The 19,467-nt window shown below is 43.9% G+C and overlaps 1 non-coding gene and 1 pseudogene across 1 annotated transcript; both read right to left on the bottom strand.

The window, feature by feature from the left end:
* Nucleotides 1-5,181: 5,181 nt before the first annotated feature.
* On the bottom strand, nucleotides 5,182-17,325 carry LOC121444950 (annotated as a pseudogene).
* LOC121444970 lies at nucleotides 7,235-7,397 on the bottom strand. The gene has a single exon (XR_005973844.1). It is a non-coding gene; the product is annotated as a U1 spliceosomal RNA (small nuclear RNA).
* Nucleotides 17,326-19,467: the final 2,142 nt, after the last annotated feature.

Genomic DNA, 19,467 nt, shown 5'->3' with positions numbered 1-19,467 from the left:
TGTGGCTTGAGTGATACTATATGAATATAAAATACCACTGAGTAAAAAAACCTACAACAACCAAACATTGAAAGGAACAGCAACATCAAACCTATTTTATTATTTTTTTTTATTAAAAATTTCTGCCTCCTCCCCGCCTCCCTTTTCCCTCCTCCTCCCCCCACTCCCCACGCCCCATGCATCAAACCTATTTTACAACTATCTGTGTCTGGCTAGAATACTTGGGAGGTTAAAGAACCTTAGCTGTAGAATAACCAAGGGATGCCTAGGGTCAAGGACCCTGCAGGCTAAAACTGCCCCTTCTCCAGGAGTGTTAGGCTGTCTGCTACAGGGGCTGGTATCAATATATTCTCCTTTTCCATGTTCTCTGATCTGGAACTTAAACCAGGAAAGTAGCATGGATACACTGCTCACAAGCAGCAGTAGGAAACTGGTTCGTGATTTCCCACTTGTAGTTTGAGTAGAGCTAACTGCCAACTTCCTCCTTTTTCTGACCCCACCCCCAAATAACTTTTTGTCATCGTAGATATTTAGTGACTGACCATTAGATACTACAGAAATCACATCTATGCAGTCTCCACTGACATCAAAATACCATTCAGAATTTAAAGTTTTTTTATTTCCTCTGAAGAAGGTGCTACAGCAATGAAAGCCCAAATTTTGACTTAAAAATCCCACAGAGAGTCATCAAGATGGCTCTCTGGGTTGACAATCTGAGTTCGACCCCTAGGATCCACATGGTGAAAGGAGAGAACTGATTCCCAAAGTTGTCTGTTGCCCTCCACCTGCAGGCTTTGGCATGCAAGCACATTGCAAGAATCCTGGGGAGCTGAACTGAATCTCTTAATTCCTTCTGGAGAGTGAATCTTTGGTTTGTGGGAGAACTAGAAATCTACCTATTTAAATAAACAAGTTAAATCAATTTTTCAAATGGATGACATGCAGAAACTGGCTCTTCCCATGAATCCTACCCCAGCTATACTAAAGGTATTGCTCGAGGCTCAGTTCTGTTATTGGCACCGTACCTTCTGAACAGAGCTGGAGGTAGAATTAGTTTGTCTTCCTGAGAAATCTTCTAATTTGCTCTGCTGACCCCCAGTGGCCATCTGAGAAAGAAAAGCATGGACATTTCTGCAAAACCTATTAGCTGAGTCTACCAAACAATGTTAAAGTCAAGACTCTACGTGGTTAAGAAATTTGTGTTGAGTTTTTTTCCCCCTGAGACAGGTTCTTGCTACATAGTCCAAACTGGCCTTGGACTCAGGATCTTCCCGTCTCATCCTCTGAAACTCAGAGATCACAGGTGTACACCACTACACCCAGCTGTGTTTAACAAGTGTGTGTGTGTGTGTGTGTGGTGTGCATGTGTGTGTGAAGGTCCAGGGGTGTGTGCTTGGATATAAAGGTCCAAATCAACTATTTCCTCAATCACTTTCCACCTTATCTTTTGGAGACAGTGTCTCTCACTGAACCTGAATCCTTTTATTTGACTGGCCTGTTTGGCAAGGAAGTCCCAGGGAGCTTCTTCTCTCTGCCTCCCCAGTGCTGGGATTACAGGTATGTGCTGCTACATCCAGGATACCTTTTTTTTTTTGAGACAGGGTCTCTATTATGTATCTCTGGCTGTTGTGGAACTTACTGTGTAGACTAGGCTGGCCTTGAGCTTGGAGAGATTCACTTGCCTCTGCTGGGATTAAAGGTATGTGCCACTTTGACAGACTAAACGTCCAGCATTTTAACTGCACTGTGGGGTTCAAACTCATGTCCTCATGTTTGTGCAGCTAATACTTTACTGACTTAAACATCTCTGTAGCCTCCAGTTGAGATTACTCCTCACCACTAATTTATTAATTCATTACTCACGTTTTACATCTAAGGTACAGGGAACATTGCAGAAAAGGGAGGGGGATGGCGTGGAAATATGTCAGAGCCAGAGGATAGATAGGAGAGCTTTCTTCTGTCTCCTGGATATGACATAGCCTTGTAGTCACAAACACACCACAGCTATGGCTACCTGCATAAGAACTTTTGAGATTTGTATGATGAGCTAGGGGGAAGCCGATAGAAGCTTCTTTTTTATTATTATTATTTATTTATTTAATAAAGATTTCTGGCTTCTCCCCATCACCACCTCCCATTTCCCTCCCCCTCCCTTACTAGACCTGGAAGGAAGTGGGAGGTCCTTGGACTCCCCACAGGGCAGGGAACCCTGACTGCTCTTTGCTGACAAGAGAGGGGGAGTTAATTGGGGGAGGGGGAGGGAAATGGGAGGCGGTGGCGGGGAGGAGGCAGAAATCTTTAATAAATAAAAAAGTTTCTTGTAAAGATCTTGCTCTAGAATAGCATTTGTCAACATGTAGGTTACGACCCCTTTGAGGTGTTGACCAACCCTTTCACAGGGGTCACCTAAGACCATCAGAAAACAGACGTTTACATTATAGTTCATAACAGTAGCAATATTACAGTTTATGAAGTAGCAATGAAGTAACAAAATAATTTTATGGCTAAGGTCACTATAACAGGAGGAACTGTATTAAAGGGTCGCAGCATTAGGAAGCTTGAGAACCACTGCTTTAGGACGAGGTTCACAGGTATTCATTATTTTAATTTTACTAATGTGATTATTGTTCTAAATAAGATTCTTCAAGGCCCAGTAGAGTGCCGCTGAGCTAGATTTCAGGTTAAATTTTATTTAATGTAGGTGGCTTGCGGGAAGCTTGTGAACCTGGCCTTTTAGTCATCAATGAAAATAGATAGGGCACTCTGTGTCACTGAGTAGTTAGGAGATGGAGTAAAAGGAGCTGACTACTTCTGGGAGCTGCTTTATTTTAAGTATAGGGGTTGGAAGAGAGTATTAAAACCATAACCCAGCCAGGTGTGGTGATGCACACCTTTGACCCCCAACACTTAGGAGACAAAGGCAAAGAGGATATCTGTGAGTTCTAGGTCAAACTAGTCTACACAGCAAGCTCCAGGACAGCCCGGACTAGATAGAACAGTGGTTCACAACCTTTGACCCTTCATACAGTTCCTCATGTTGTGGTGACTCCCAACCATAAAATCATTTCCATTGCTACCCCATAACTAATTTTGCTACTGTTATGAATTATAATGTAAATATCAGTTTTCCTGTGGTCTCAGGTGGCCCCTGTGAAAAGGTTGTTCAACCCCTTCCAAGGGGCCACAGCCCACACATTGTGAGCCACTGACAATAGAGAGACCCTGTCTCAAAAACAAATAAACCAGCTGGGCAGTGGTAACACATGCCTTTAATCCTAACACTTGGGAGGCAGAGGCAAGCAGATCTCTGTGAATTCAGGGTCATCCTGGCCTACAAAATGAGTGCCAGGACTGTTACACAGAGAAACCCTGTCTCAACAAACAAAACCACCATCACCTTAGGGATGGGAAAGAATAACTGCTATGGGAAACCCAAACACAGTGTCTACCAAATTGGGCAACGATGACCTAAGCCATAGATGGGGAAAGGGGTTTTGATGCCTGAATTCTGAAAATTCTCAAGTCAGTTTTTAGCCCCTAAGTTTTATGAGATGGTAGGAGAGTTGAGGAGATGAGTCCAGTCTCCTAGGGACAACTAGTAAAAATGAGGAGTTCTGACCACATGGTTTTTACTTAAAGTCAAACGAAGAAGCTACCTTTGGCTAAAGTTAGTTCTGTTTTCCTTTACCACTAAGCAGAAAGTTTGTCCTGGCTTTTAACACTGAGTGAAGCTTGCTGCTCTGCTTTCACTCTCCCTACCCCTGGAAAAGCTAAGAAAAAAAGATGTGCCCCTTTTCCAGGAGTGGAGGTGAAGCCATTTATGAAAGGAAGGGCAGAAACTGTACTGCAAGTGCTGCTGCCTTAGTATATGGATAGTGCAAGCAATTTTTAAAAGTTCAGAGAGTAAGATGATTTTGTGCTTTCAGACTGTATGATGGGAGGATGAACCTTGCCTCCTCGCTGTCATAGGGCAATATAAGGTTATCTAAGTGGTGGTGGGTAAGTAGAAAGTGCAAAGGATGTCTCAGAAAGAGAAATGGTGTTGTGTTTTTCACACTGCAGCTGGTTTTGGCACTGGTCTCAATAAACTTCCCATTGAATTCAATTATTGTTCACCCTCTTCTGCAGAGACTTGCCTAGCTAAAGGAGGATAGTAAAGGGACCAGATAACAGAAACCTGTAGTGAGCTTAACTCCTTTACATATGGTGATGCCAGGAGCACTAGAAGCCTTGGACCCATGACTTTCTGTTCCAACCTAGTTTCTGTTCCCCCATATAAACAGCACAGTAGGCCCTCCATGTGAGGATTGGACTTGAGGTGTGCAGACCAACAAACCTTACTATTTGTTGTTCAGAGCAGTCATATACCACACTGGTGACACTTCTTTCTGCCCATACATCTAGTACTTGTCTCTGTGAAAGGCCAACCATTGTGTTTTCTTCAGAGACCCCTCCACCGTCAACACATGCCAATGGGTACCACAAGAGAGACTCATCCTAGAAGTCGCCTCCCCATTCCATTCCATAGTATTCTTAGCTTCTTATCCTAAAGCCCATTCCAGACCAGAAACATGAGCCTGGCTTTGCATAGAGACTGGTATTTGTGTTTCCTATTGCTCTAGACCACAGCCTCTGGCCTCATTCTAGGGCTCTTGGCCTCACCATAGAAGGAGCAGAAACATTCCTTGAGCTGGACAGGCAGAAATGATGTAACAATGGTTTTCTGCACCTGTACCACCTGACATCACACCATGTTCTTCTCCAGTAGCAACTGGAAACAGTCGTCCTCACAGCCAGGCCTGGGAGCGGCCATACCCCTTTGGCTTCCCCTCTGCACTTCCTTACAGTATAAGTAAGTACTAGATACTGCTAGGCCAAAAGTTGATTACAAGAATAAGTGATCGAGTGGGGACCAGGGTAGCTGAAGTCAGAAAAGGCAAGTGACTTGTCAGAGGAAAGTCTGGGACCGCATAGAGGCAAAGTACTTAATACAGGTAATCTAATCAAGCTTGTGAGCCAGGTGGGGGAGGGGTGCAGGTGCTTGAAGCGGACAGATCATCCCCCCACCCCCACCCCACCCCCACCCCGTAGTTCCAGTCCTCTCCTAAGAGGAAGGAAATAGCACAGAGATCACCAGCTGGTCTGGACAAAGCTATTTTTTCAAGTGCTGCAGTGGGGCTTCTACACAGGACTGGCAGAGATAGGCTGCCAGCGTCTCTGAACTCCATTTGCTGCTGGAGTTTTCCAGTTCTGCCTGGTCTGTTGCATAAACTCCTCGAGGACTACGTCCTCCGAGCTTGCAGAAGCAGCATAGGAGAACTGAGGGTTAGCAAACTCTTCCTGGGCTTTCTCCACATTCTTGATTCTAGAAAGGCACTCCCTTTCCTGCTTCTCAGCCCTCCCCCCACCTCCATGGATTGCTTGTTCCCCTTTTGAGTCTGTCTAGACAATGGTGTCCCGGGAGTGTTAAAAGGGAAACAACGGAGTGTAGGAAGGTCAGGTAGAGGGAAGGAATTATAAAAGGAAGACAGGAATGATGCAATGCACCCCAAATCAACAGCTTAAAATAGAGAAGGGGCAACCAGCCCAGTTTTGCCAGTGGGTATGGGATTATAAAGAAAACAGCAGAATGGGTTTTTGAAGGGAAAGAAGAGAATGGAAGGGATGAGGGGGAAGAACAATTCCAAGAAGATCACCAGCTGACAGGCAGGGAGACAGAAAACAGGGCTGTGGAAAGCACCAGGCTGTGACGTGAAGCTAGACCATGCTTCCGGTTCAGTCTTGAAAGCGACACTTAGAGGAAGCTTTTAAAAATTCCATCATAAAACAGCAGTCGGCAAGGGGGTGGGATAGGCTTCCAAGCCTCATACTGACTTACCTGGTAGCCACCTTGCAAGGATGGAGAGGGATGCGAAATGGCTCATATGTGGCTCTGCATTCCCGTGAGGAAATTTCTTTGCTCTTCTCCCTCCTTTTCTTTCTGGGTCTCCCCTCACCTATATGTCCCCTGAAAACCTAGACATCCTATCTACCCCTGCCCAGACCAACTGGAAATCTTCACTCCCCCACCCCCACACACACATAGGACACCATCAGGTTGACTCTAACTTTGTAGGATACCAGCTCCTTGTTCATTCCAGGTTGAAGACTTGATATTGTAGTGTCAATTTGGGGATGTTAGGAATATAATTGAATCTAGCTCTCCCAAATCCTTCCTGTGGTTTCCTATTGCCATGCCCTGTTACTTGTGTCTTTTCCCAAAAGATATCCCAGACTGTGATTACTTTTACCCAGTTGGGATGACATTTTTCTTCCTACAATTCCATTTGACTGTGTTACTGTCTGCTCAAGGGCCTTTTTTTATTGACTATAACTACTCTGCTTGATTTCCAGGAGCCAAAGCAATCTAGCCTCTCTTTTCTGCCCTAACTCCTAAACACCGAGAACACAGCCTAGGCAGAACCGCCTTCCTTTTTTGCTCCTCAAAATGCCATGTGGGATTCCTACCTTCTAGCTTCTTCCCATGCCAAGTTTCCAGTCTGAAATGTTCCTTCCTTCTATTATTAATATCCAGATTTTACCCATTCTTCATAATATGGCCCGCATGCAACTAACGCTTAGCTGTTGGATTCCATTCACTTTCCCCTGTGTTCCTCATCCAGGCTGTATATTGACTGAAGGCAAAGACAGCCTTAAATTTCTTTGTATAATCTGATTGTGTTGCAGAGGAATGAACTTGTAATAAGTGCTCAATAAAAATAAGATACCAAAAGCTGTAAGAATCTTGGGGTAGTCTTTTGGTTGCTTTGGGGTGCAAATATAAAATATAAAATAATGCTCTTTGGATAATTTCTAAGGCTATTTCTAAAAATAATGACCTGTAGATAGTCGTTTGGTAAGGCATGGGGAAAACTGGGCAATTATGATTGTAAATGACGGACAAATGGCTTTGGTGAGAAACACATCTAATGCTAATCTGAAGGCATAGAACCAAATGAATGGCATCAAAGAATTCTATCAATTCCAGTCATATAATTCTCATTTTATATCCTCCTTTTCTGCTATTTCTTATCTCCTAACCTTCTACTCAATTCTATCTTCTCTAGATAGTAGCTAATGTGGAGATCACATGTTTAGAGCCAGATGGCATATAATAGAATCCTATCTGCCTCATAATCACTCAAACTTGACCAAGTCCCTTGTCTTTAAGCCCCAGAGTTCTTCCCTCACCCCCCAGGGGAAAGCGCAAATGCAGTCCCCCACTAACAAAATTATGCAGTCGAGTTTCCCGCATTTGGGGAAATCGCAGGGATCAACACACCCCAAGTGCAATGGGTGAGCCTCACTCTGGGAAAACCACCTGTGTGATCACGGTATCTCCCCTGCCAGGTAAGTATAAGCCTCAGAGTTCATATGTGTAAGTCGAATACCATACCTGGCCAGGGTTGGGGATGGAAGGCCCCGAGTTCATCTTCTGCACCTCAGAAACAACAAAACCCTGACCACCTGGCCAGTGTACCTAAATAGTATTCTTAGGAAGGGAAGATGATAGATGTAACGCTTTCGTGAATTGTGTCTTGTTTTCATTTTCTATTATTAGTACATTTTGATTTCTCCATTTTGTGTCCTTGTATGGGTGTGGGGGTACAGGTGGCATGGTAAACAGGTGAAGGTCAGAGGACAATAAGATCTTCACCATGCAGATCCTGTGGTTTGAACTCAAGCAGTGAGCTAAAGAAGCGCCTTTACTTGTTGAGACATCACACCAGCCCCATTTGTATCATTTTAGTGACAGGGTCTTGCTGTACAGCCTAGGCAGGCCTCATACTTGTGATTCTCTTGCCTCAGTGCTGACCACTAAGTGTGCTAGGATTACAAGCAAGCACCCCTGTGACTCGTTTGGACTGTAAAAATCTTATATAACAAAGATTTTCTGTTCTCTGCATTTTCCTTTCTCATTACCTAAGATCTAAGCTTCCTATGGGTCCCATAGGTATTCATTTAGCTTGAGGCTGGCTCTGAGGCCTGTGAGTGTGCTGAACACTAGCTGAGGGGCATTTTAAAAGACAAATAGTCTCAAACAAAGATGAAACCTCAGAGCCATGCATATAGCATGTAGGATGGGTTAAGGGTAGAAAGTAGAGGCTGCAAATTACCTATGAGCTTACATTGTGCTAGAGGCCAGATTGGTGCCTTCGTGCTTGAGTTTGCCGTCCAGTGCCAGGCCCTGTTTCTGGTAGTAGGCAGCCAGGAGTGGAGTTACTGCCAAGGTCCGTGACTCTATACATATGCAGTAAGTTGTCATCGCATGTTTGTTTTTGTCTTTTCCAGACAGGGTTTCTCTGTGTAGCCCTGGCTGTCCTGGAACTTGCTCTATAGACCAGGCTGGCCTCAAACTCACAGACATCCACCTGCCTCTCCTTCCCGAGTGCTGGGATTAAAGGCATGTGCTGCCACCAGCCAGCAGTGATCACATGTTTTAATAGGCCTGTTTGGGGAAAAAACTAAGATAAATGTAAATGAGTAAGAAGTCCAGTTGCATTTTAGAACCTGTGGTCTAGGGGTTAGATGCAGAGCAATAAGACACTCACCTGCAATCTTGATTCTTTAGATGACCTTGTTGGTAGAGTTGTTGATAGAAACAGACAGAAATAGCTTCTCCATAGTGAACCTGAACCAGAAGAAGGTTGGAGGGAGGATACCCAGACCTAAATCTAGAATTTTCATTTCCTTAAAACTGTTGTCCCGACTCCCATGTCTGCCTACTCAAGTTAAGACATCAGTAAAAAGGGGGTATCAGAGGGGTTCTAATGTAAGGGATAGGATATAGGTGGGTATCACCAACCTCCCTGTCCATCCAGGAGTTGTTGGGGTTGAGCTGATGAGAAGAAGCTGCGAATGGTCTGTGCACGGGGACCAGGGTCTGGTTCTGGGGTGAAAACTGCACTTTCCGTGTAACCAGCTGCACAGAATGGCTGAGTAGAGGCCAAAGGATATGATCAAAATCTCATTCTAGAACCACAGACAACTCCATACTGCCCTTAAATCTCTGTGTTTACTTGGGGATGGAGGTGGGGAAAGGCCTCCCTCAGAGAATGCCTTGAATCCTTGGTGTTCTATAAACCAAGGGGTTGCAAACTGGCCCGCTGGCTAAATCTGTCCTGTTTTCTTGTTTATCTATGGCCTGCAATCTAGGAATGATGCCTGCAGTTGTAAATGGCTAAAATAAAGAAAAAGCCATAGTCTATGACAGATGTTATATAAAATCTAAGTGTCAGTGTCCAAGAATTCAGTTTTGTTCAAATGCAGCAAACATGTTTTCATTTTTTTGGTATCCATGACTACTCTAGCACCACAACAGCAGAGTTCTGCAGTTGCAACTAAGACATGGGAGCCCACAGACTATAAATATGCCTCATTTGGCTTTTCACATGTCTCCTAACCCATGTCCTAGAGTGAAGAAGGAACGTGAACTAGGAGGAAATCAGGACATCCAAGTTGGTGGCAATGGTGCTATGGTAACTAGGTCTGCTTCTGTCCTAAGAGCAGGGTCGGTGGTAGAGGCGTAAGGCAAGGATTTGAGGAACACCAAGAAATACCTCTTAGGGATTTTCTCATTCAGATTTTCTGCAAAGAAATTCTTCACTTCAAAGTCCACCCCACACAGCTGTAAAGAGTCAGGAACAAAGAAAAATGCATTTCCAATTCTATCTCTCCCTTCCTTGTGGGACCACATAAAAATGTCTTCATCCCTTAGCTCCATTTCTCTAATCTCGTCCATCTGTCTTTCTTCCTACACCTCATTGTAACTACATGTCTGTCTATCTGCTCTCTATCTGTTTGGAGCCAAAGCATTCCCCAGGTGCTTGTGAATTAAAGGTTTGGCCCCAGCTTATGTTTCTTTTTAAGACAGGGTCTCATTGGGTATCCCTGGCTGACCTGGAAGCCACTGACCAGGTTGGCTTCAAATTCAACAGAGATCTGCCTACCTCTGCCTTCCAAGTGCTGGGATTAAAAATATGCACCACCACACCCAGCCTAGATGATGTTTTTGTTGGGAGGTGGTAAAAAAAAAATTAAGAGTTGAAACCTCTTAAGAGAGATTGGGAAAGTTTGGTTATTACAGACATGCACTTCTTGGTTCCTCCCTGGACACTATGGGGTGACCAGACCTCTTCTGCCATAAGCTCCCACCATGATGTACTGTGTTGCCACAAATCCAGATCAACTGAGTTGCCATAGACTGAACTATGAGAGAAAAAAAGACAAAAAGTCTTCTTTTTAGGTTGACTACGTCATTGGTGGGTACGTAACTAGTTCACTGTCTTCCCTTGCCTTTCCTGAATTTTCAGGCCTAGGTGCAGTGTCACTGAATAGGGCAGGGTAGCAACCATCTAAGAAATCAAAAGGATCTCAGCAAAACAGGGAGACCTTTTCCTGTTCTTTTATCTCTTAGTCTCCTGGAAATTGCCCAAGACTTAAAGTCAGTACCTGGAGTGTGAAAGGCCCCAAGTTTGTGCAGAAGCTGTAAGGCTGTGAGGGGGCCCTGGGTGCTGCTTGATTCAGCTGGAGCCACTTGCTTGGCCTGTACATGGAGATCTTCGCATATGTCAGACCAATCACATCCAAGTCATCACAACCATAGTAAAAAGCACATGTTAACATGACAAACACTGCAGGCAAAGGAGGAAAAGAGGGACTTGTCAGAGCAGTGGTGAAGGAAATCCTAAATGGGGGATAGCAGGGCCCAGAGAGGACCCTGTTATAATCCAGAAAGCGTGGCCATTAAGAAAAGGATCAATATATTTGGTTGCAGGCAAATTTTAAATGTCTCTGTTAAAAGTTTCAAAAATTAAAAAAGGAAATCCAGAGTTAACATATTTGAAGCACATTTAATAGTTTAGCATCTGGAATATAAAGAACTCTGGGAGGCTGAGGAGATTGTTCAGTTGACAAAGAACTTGCTGCGAAAGCATAAGTACTTGCGTTTGATCCCATGTAAAAAGGTGGGGCGTGGTGGTGGTACATGCTTCCAATTCCAGCTCTGCTAGGTGGAGAGAGGTGGGGAGCCCTGAGGCTCAGTGGCCAGCCAGCCTAGTCTAACCAGTGAACCCCAGGACAGTGAGAGATCCCGTCTCAGAAAACACGGTAAACGGTGCCTCTTGAGGAATGACACCCAAGGTTGGCCACTGGTCCCCACATATACCTGTTCACATGTGAATAAAATAACTGTTACAAATCAATAAAAAATGCCATTCTCAAAGTTTGCAAAGAGTGAGGATGTATTCTTAGTAGAAGCACAAGTGGAATGACTGGCCAATGATTTGTGTAGTCTCAGTAGTAATCAGATGCACTCAAATTAAAGCCACAGTGGGAAAACATTTCACACAGATCAAACTGTCAAAAATATTAAAGCCAGACAACACTAAGTGTTCATAAGGATGTAGCCCAATTGGAGTTCAAATGAACAATTGGTGGGAACTACATTAATATAACCACTTTGGAAAACTGGTGCTGTCTAGTAAAATTGAATCTTTTCTCATCTTCACTTATGAATGGGGCTAAGGCCCTTATTAGAGAAGACTTATGTAGCATCCATCTTTTTTTTTCTGTTTCTTCTGCCACCTAAGGATACAGCATTCCTCCCCTCTGGAGGGCCCAGCAATAAGGCACAATTTTAGATGCAAAGAGAAGCTTTTTACCAGAGAATTGAACATTTGAACTTGGATTTGCCAGGCTACTGAATGGTAAGAAGATGGATTTCTTTTCCTTATATATCACCCAGTCTTGGGTATTATGGTATATCAGCATTAATGGACTAAGAAATATATTAGCATGATTAAATCTCAAAAAATAAATACCAACAGTGTGTAAAAAAAAACTTCTAGCAACAGAACTAAATGCATGGTCCATCACCATTTATATAAAGCTTAAAACTGTATGTAACAATACAAAATTGGTTGTAGATACATAAATGTAAATTATAAGTGTACAAGCATCATGGAACAAATAAAGAGTAAACCTAGGAGAGTGGTCACCTGCGTAGGAGAAAAGAGACGGGTGAGGGAGAGAGACTCAAAGGACACAGGAAGCCTCAGGTTCTATAGTTCTTTTCAAAGCTAGGTAGTAGCTATAATCTTTATGCCTGAAATGTTTAATAGTTCAAAGGAGTTAACGAGATTTAGGGTCGGGTACCAGCAAGCTAGCACAATGGATAATCCCCACAAGCTGGATGACTTCACTTTAATCCCTGGGACCCACAAAAAGCTGGAATTGGTGGCTTGCATCTGTAATTCCTGCATTCATAAGGCGAGATGGGAGCAGAGGCAGGAGATTCATGGGTCAGCTAGACAGAGTAGCAGAACAAGAGAGACCTCAAGCGGAAAGGAGAGAACTGACACTCCTAAGCTCTTCTCTGACCTCTGCACACACCCCATCACATCTGCATTGACATACCTGTATTATATGCATGTGTGCCCATACAAACATGTAATAATAACAACAAAATTTCAAAAATATTTTGGGTCAGGATACCTGGACTTTAATAGGACTTATAAAATTCCCTTGGCTTCTCTGAACCTGTTAGTATGATTGTCAAAAATAGGACTGGAGTTGAGGAGATGGCTCAGCGGGTAGCAGTGCTAGCTCTACAACCACAAGGACTGAGTTACAATCTCCAGAACCCACATAAAAAGCTGGACATGGCTGCATATGCTTGTAATCCCAGCATTTGTGGGAAGAGACAATTGGATCCCAGAAGGTCACTGGCCATCATGCCTTTCCAACATGCTGGACTCAGTTCAGTGAAAGACCCCATCTCAAGTGCATAAGTTCTAGAGGATGCCACCTGGAGGTCTCCTGTGGCCTCAGTGGATGAACAGGCCTGCAAACATGTACACTCGCATGCACTACCGCCACATTCACACAGCACATACATACATACCCTCAATACACACATGGTCCTGCACTGTGAGCCATAACTCTATTATGGAGACTTCACAAAAATCTTTAAGTAAAGAAAAAGTTAGGTAATGGATCAGGATTCCCCTCCTTCTACTTATTTATTTATGCATTTGTTTATCTTGACTCAGGGTATCCCGTAGCCTGAGGTAGTCTTGAACTTCTGAACATGTGCCACCATGTCTGGTTTCTGCAGTGCTGAGGATTGAACCCAGGACTTCATGCATGCGAGACAAACGCTCTGTCAACTAAGCCACATCCCCAGTCAAGTTCAGAACTTCAGGCCATAACTCATGAGGGTCTAGACTCTAGAGCCTAGTCTCATGTGTACCAAAGTTCACTCAGAGGACGGCTATGAGGAGTTAATGTATAAAAAATCCCTTTGATGCTTAATGTGGCATTTAGATGTAATCTTAGCACCTGGGAGGTGGAGGCAGGAGGATCAGGACTTCATGACTAACTTTAGCTCCGAAATGATGAGGCCAGAATGAGCTGCGTAAGACCCCGTTTTTAACAAAGAAAGAAAAATAATTTTATTTGGAAGCATCCATAGATATGAATGATTGGTAATGATGATGATGATAATGGTGATAGAAGTCTTAGCAAAAGATGGAACAGGTACAAGTGAACTCATACTTTGCAGCTGTTATCTAAGATTAGGGGTAGACAGAAAGCCTCTGAACTGTACTAATGGGGTGTGGGACGGGGTAGGCAAGTGTACTCCAAAACTAAAGTGACAGGAAAGGTGAACAGAGATGGGTAACTTTAAGTCTATCTGGAGTCTTTACACAGAGAACTGCCAACAGCCATGCGTGAATAGAAAACAACTTATTATATATGTTGTACATGGTCCATAACTGCTGCACACACCAAAACAAAACCAGACTAAAGTAGGAGGGGAATGGTTAGGAAGGAGGAGATCTTCGGGAATGGGGGATGAATATGATGACGATATACAAAATATGTAAGAAAGAGTCCTAAGTGCTGGCTCAAACTCACAGAGCACTATCTGCCTCTGCCTTCCAAGAGAATAGCTCTCCTGAAATGCTAGGCTTCGCATTACCACCAAGCCAGATCCCCAGCCCTGCAATCCAACCCTTTCCATCTCTATGGCTTCTCAGTCTCTTGCTATCTTTCCTCACTCCTCTGTAGTCAGCAGAGGAGAGAGATGATGCTGAACTGCTGAGCTCAAATCAGAGCTTAGGCCGCACTCACTGACTTTGCTCTTGCCATGGCCCGAGTTAGGCACCCATAGCAAGGTGCTCCAAGAACAGTTCATCAGGTTGACAACCTCTCCACAAAGGTTACTAGACCCTTTCCTGACTCGTTCCTTATCTCTTTCATTTGGCCCTGCCCTTGCCTTCTTCAGACTTTTGGTGGTAGTACAGTGATTATAGGGATCAAGCCTATGACCTTTTTGAGGCAGGGTCTCACTATGTAGTCCTAGCTGTCATGGAGCTCACTTTGTAGACGGGGCTGGCCTCAAACTCACAGGATCTCATACATGCTAGGCAAGCACCCCACCACTTAGCTTTCTTTTTACATTTTATTTTTAGACAAACTCTCATTAAATTGCCCATTCTTGAACTTGTTTGTGATCATCCTGCCTTGAGCAGCACAACCACCCTCAGTTACTGGGATTACAGGCCTACCTTATCAAATCTGGTAGCTCGCTTTTACTTTCTTTTAAAAATCAATGTCTTCTCTAAATGGATCCATTTTTTTTTGTCTTAATTGTATGAAGCATAGACATACAAACTTGTGAGTATTAGAAAGTAGAATCGAAAAGAGAATCCAAAGCTCTCCCACAACGTCATATTCCAGAGAGAACGGCCATGTTATCTATCTTCTGTGATCTGTTGCCAATTGTTTTGTTTCTGTAACCGAACACAAAGTAATCTCGGGTACTTATAACTTGTCTCTCATTTCATTTTTGAAATGAAACTTTTTTAAATTTCATGACCACTGTACCTTCGCATGCATTTGTGAGAGAGGCCAAGTAAAGTGGTGTTAGACAGTAATACTGTCGCATGCCCACACCTTTTGTCTCACTCGCCGCTAGCACTCAATGGCATAGAATAAGATACTTTCCATTAAAACACACACCTCTGATGAAAAGGACATAAGAAAATACGGTGGAAGTGAGATGATGCTCAGAAAGTGACCAAACATAGAACTGGGGGTAAACTTCAGAAATCTGTGTGATTTAAATGAACAATAATATAAAAGTCTGCTAAAGAAACATAAAAGAAATTCAAAGGAAAGGAAAAAAAATCTATCTAATTTCTGAGTAAACGAGCATTTTGGGGGAGGTAAGTTCTGATACATAGCTCCATTGGCCTGAAAGTTGCTATGCGTGCTAGCCTGGCCTTGAACTTGTACTTTGCTTCCTGACTCAGCCTCTTAAATACTGGGATAGATGGAGGCCATCATGCCAAGTACCATGCAATTTTTACAAGTAAATATTTCCTTCCCTATGATATTCTGGGCATTTTTAGGAATGTGTCAGGGGCGGGGTATTTAGATGTTAGAAACAGAGTATTTGTTACTTATAAATAAGTTAGTTAACTCGTGGCTATCCTGCAAAGTTTCTCTGATATTTGAAACTTGCCAGAATGCTTATTCATGGTGTTTAATCTGGGAGATGAAGGAGCGTTTATTCCTCAACATCTAAGGGCTGTTTCTAGACTAGTCATTACCAACTGATTCAATCTTTTTTCCAGTTGAACCCACTTTTCAGTCCAGTTGGATCACAGTGGGGTTAATCCATAGTGCAAATTAAAAGGGGAAAATGCAGTGGAAAATATTTCTGTGCAATCTTGAATTAGAGTTCTGCTGCCAGAGTGCTGTCTCCTGCTGTTACTGCCTGTGGTTGTTATTCCTTTGGAATTTTTGTTAAAGGAATGTTTAGGCAGTCTGTCTCTCTGTCTCTCTCTGTCTCTGTCTCCACACATATGGACACACACACACACACACACAAAAAAAAAACAAACAAACAAAGGAAAAACTCAGTGGAATGACATATATCACAGCTTACAAAATGGAAGCCCAAGGGACACTTAGGGTATAAAATAGAAATAAATAAATAAATAAATGGAATAGTTAAAGACCTATACAGGTCTTTAAAAATCACTTAATGAGTTCAAGACATTTATGTAAAAATATGGGCTTTTCTGTGTGTTGGTTCACTCCATAGGCGTCTAAGCTTAAATGGAAACCAATAGTCGTGCAGGACTGCCATACCAATAATGGGAAAAAACAGAAATTTTGTAAAGACATTATTTTAACTTCAACACATATTTGTTTTGTGTAATTTTGAAGAGCATAATTTTATTTGTTCTCTAGAAGCATAGTTATTTTGAATACTCTTTGGGGGAAAAATGAACAATCTTTTGAGATTTGGGTCCTATGAAGTGCTTACCGTGAGCTCCACTTCCAGTTCTTTTTACAACCAAAAGAATGTGGCCATGTTATGCCCTGCTTCAAAACACTCACAGTTCCCGTCACTTCCGGTTTCTCTGGCCTAGGCCTCTCATTCATGTCGTCTATCTTGCATGTGTGGCATTTCTGCACAGGAGCTGGTTCTCCTGCAGCTTACAAAAACCAATAAGGACTTCTATTTACTCTTTCAACTTTTTAAATACTTGGGGTCAACAAGGATTGCTCCATCTTCAGAGAGAGGGGGAGGTGGCATCCTGATCAGAAAACCTTTGAGTATGAATTCGACAGGGGTTGATTCCTGGAAAGATGCTTCCCTTCCTACCCTTCAATTGGCCTCATTGTTCTGTGTGGTCATGCTTGGCCTGTCTTTTATTTCCTGGCTCCCACTCCCTTCACAGGCTCTTTCCCCCTTGGGACTCACTAACCAATGGGCTCCATCATGTCCAAATCATCCACGAAGCCTCATTTCCCCAGTACAGGGAAAGCTGGTGTGGAACAACTTGCTGGGTCAGTCTCAGTTATCTTTGAATGAATAGTCCCGAAGGCCAGAGCTCAGCCCGCCGAGACCTTGAGGGATGTGTCCGCTTGTCCCCTTTCCACTTTCATTTGCTCGGCTGTACCAGGTTCTCTTACCTTCCCACTGGAGCTAGTCTCCTTAAACACTCTATGGGGTGCAAATCAGAAAGAGGAAGGGAGTTGGCAGATTAGGAAAGAGGAGAGAAAAGAAAGGGAAGTTTGGGGAACAGAAAAAGATTCCTAGGATTAGAAGAGGCTCCAAGAGCATGAGATAGAGCAGAGCAAAGGTAGGAAGAACTGGGGCGGGGGCAAAGCTATGAACTCTTCCATCCCAAAGGCAAACACTCAGGTTTGGATAAGGAACAATTCAGAGATTCAGAGCATTAGAAGGAATTCTTACGTGGACATGTTGGCCAAGGAATTTATGTCAACTCTTTCCTGAGACAGGGAAAGGAGGAAAGCTCAGTTACTTAACCCCTACTTTCCTCGTCACACTCCAGTATCCCATAGAAATGCCCCTAGTATACTAGACACTTAAATACCAGACCAGCACCCAGCACCCAGTGCTTCCTGTTCTTCCCCCTTCCTATGACACCTCTTCAGTTACACATTTGGCCAACTGGACAAGGGGAAAACACCTCCCTCCCTATTTGTTATAAGCCAATCTCTGTCTCTGTCTGTCTGTCTGTCTGTCTGTCTCTCTCTCTCTGTGTATACACATGCATGCATGTATGCATATGTGTGAAAGTCTAAAGGACATCCAGTGTCTTCCTTGGTTGCTCCCTGTCTTATTTATCCCACTTGATCCCACTTTGTCTCTTAAACCATGGTTTGGGGGCTGCACAATACTGAACTTCAGCTGGCGCACAGTCGTTGGCGAGACATGTTTGTTAACTAAATGAATGAACAAGTGACTGGATTATATCTCTGTTTGTCCCTGGAATGGACTTGACGCTGAATTAGGATGTTTTTGACCTTCAACTAAGATAAGGAAGAAAGGGGAAAAGGAGGAGGAGGAAAAGTGTAGGGGAGAAGGGGTTGCTGCGCTCAATTTCTTGCTGTTGGTGGCAGAAGCCTCTGTGGAGATGAAAAGTCCTCCTTGCCCTTACTTATCTTCCCTCTTATTACTTTCCTCAAAATTTCCCACCCTAGTTCCACCCATCTCTTCAGGTTCTAGGGAACCTAGAGAGGGAAATGTCTTTCTGGTGCTTTCCTTCAGTACATACCAGGCCTGGTCAGAGGGATGAGTTGAGGGTGGTGCATTCTAGAAGTCTCTTACATCAATCATCCATTGCTTGCATCAGGAAAGATGTCCCTCTTCTCCCCCTAAAGGAGACGCTAAAAGCAAGGACGGTAGGCCTAGCAGGCTAGAAGTAGGGAGATTTAGAGCTGGAGTTCACATGAGCCTTCAGCTCTGGTTGCTAAGCTGGCCTCCCAGCCTCTTATATCTGCAGTCCTCTGAACGTGTAGATTGGTGGGAGTCAGAGAACAAGAATAGGGTTGAGGTGGGTGGCATGAAACACTGCTATAATTAGCTTAGGGGCCAAGAGTTTGGAAAACAGATTAGTGAGCACAGATTAGTGGCTATGAAATCAGCCGGCTGTTACTGAGGAGGTAGGGGATTCTGATGATGGTACTGATTAAAAAAAAAAGAAGTAAAAAGGAGGGCATGACTGTTCCTTTGTATGGTGGAGGAGAAGGTTTGTTGTAGATAAGAGGCACCTGGAATGGTCCGGAGTAACAATGACCCTGAGCCAGGCCATGTAAGGGAGACCAAGAGACCAAGAGGCCAAAAGGGCAAAAAAGGTAAAAGGAGTAAAAAGGATCACGTAGCCCAAATGGCTGGATTATATTAAGAGCCACTCGGGGGGAATAGAACCCCATACCCTGGGCTGCTGAGTTCAGGGTAGGGGGTGGGTACGCCAACCACACCCTGTAACAGGTAGGGACTGAGGGATACTGGGAGAACGTGGGGACCGGGTCCGCTTTGATATGTAAACAGGCACCTCAGCCATTTGTCAGGGATTTGAGACCTATCAGTTACAGGCAGTGCATTTAAGAAGGGAATTTGTGGGCTTTGGACTTGTAAAGCCTTCCACAAGAGGGCTGGGATCAAAGACAAGTTGGAATTCTTAAAGGTAAAGGTGTAAAAGCAGGAGGGCTCATGGTGTGGACCTTGGTCTGTCTGAGCAGCCTGTGCCACATTCCAGCCCCTGTATCTTTCACCATCCGTTGTAGGCCACATGAAAACCCAGAGGGTGGGAACGAGTCCCACTTGGGACCTTGGGCTCTTGAAGCCTGATTACGATGAGAAACCCCAATTATCCTAACTCCGGTGTAGGAGAGGAATCAGTCTCCTGTAGGCGGTGGAGCAGGAGCAGAGATCCTTGAATTTCCTTTTTCTGAGAGGAAGGCACAGCGTTCCTGGCCTGGGGGCAGGTTCTCTGCTAGAGCAGCAGAGCATTACACTTCAGGGAACAGGCAGCTGACTTCTGGATGACCCAGACCTAGAGGAACTTGCCCACCTCCCACTGCCAGTTCTTGAGTCTT

This window comes from Microtus oregoni, unplaced genomic scaffold (assembly GCF_018167655.1).
Source record: "Microtus oregoni isolate MIOR12 unplaced genomic scaffold, Mior012 000150F_ref0000365, whole genome shotgun sequence".
NCBI classification, from domain to species: domain Eukaryota; kingdom Metazoa; phylum Chordata; class Mammalia; order Rodentia; family Cricetidae; genus Microtus; species Microtus oregoni.
Note: the sequence above shows the minus strand (reverse complement) of the source record. Positions and strands in the feature narration are given on the sequence as shown.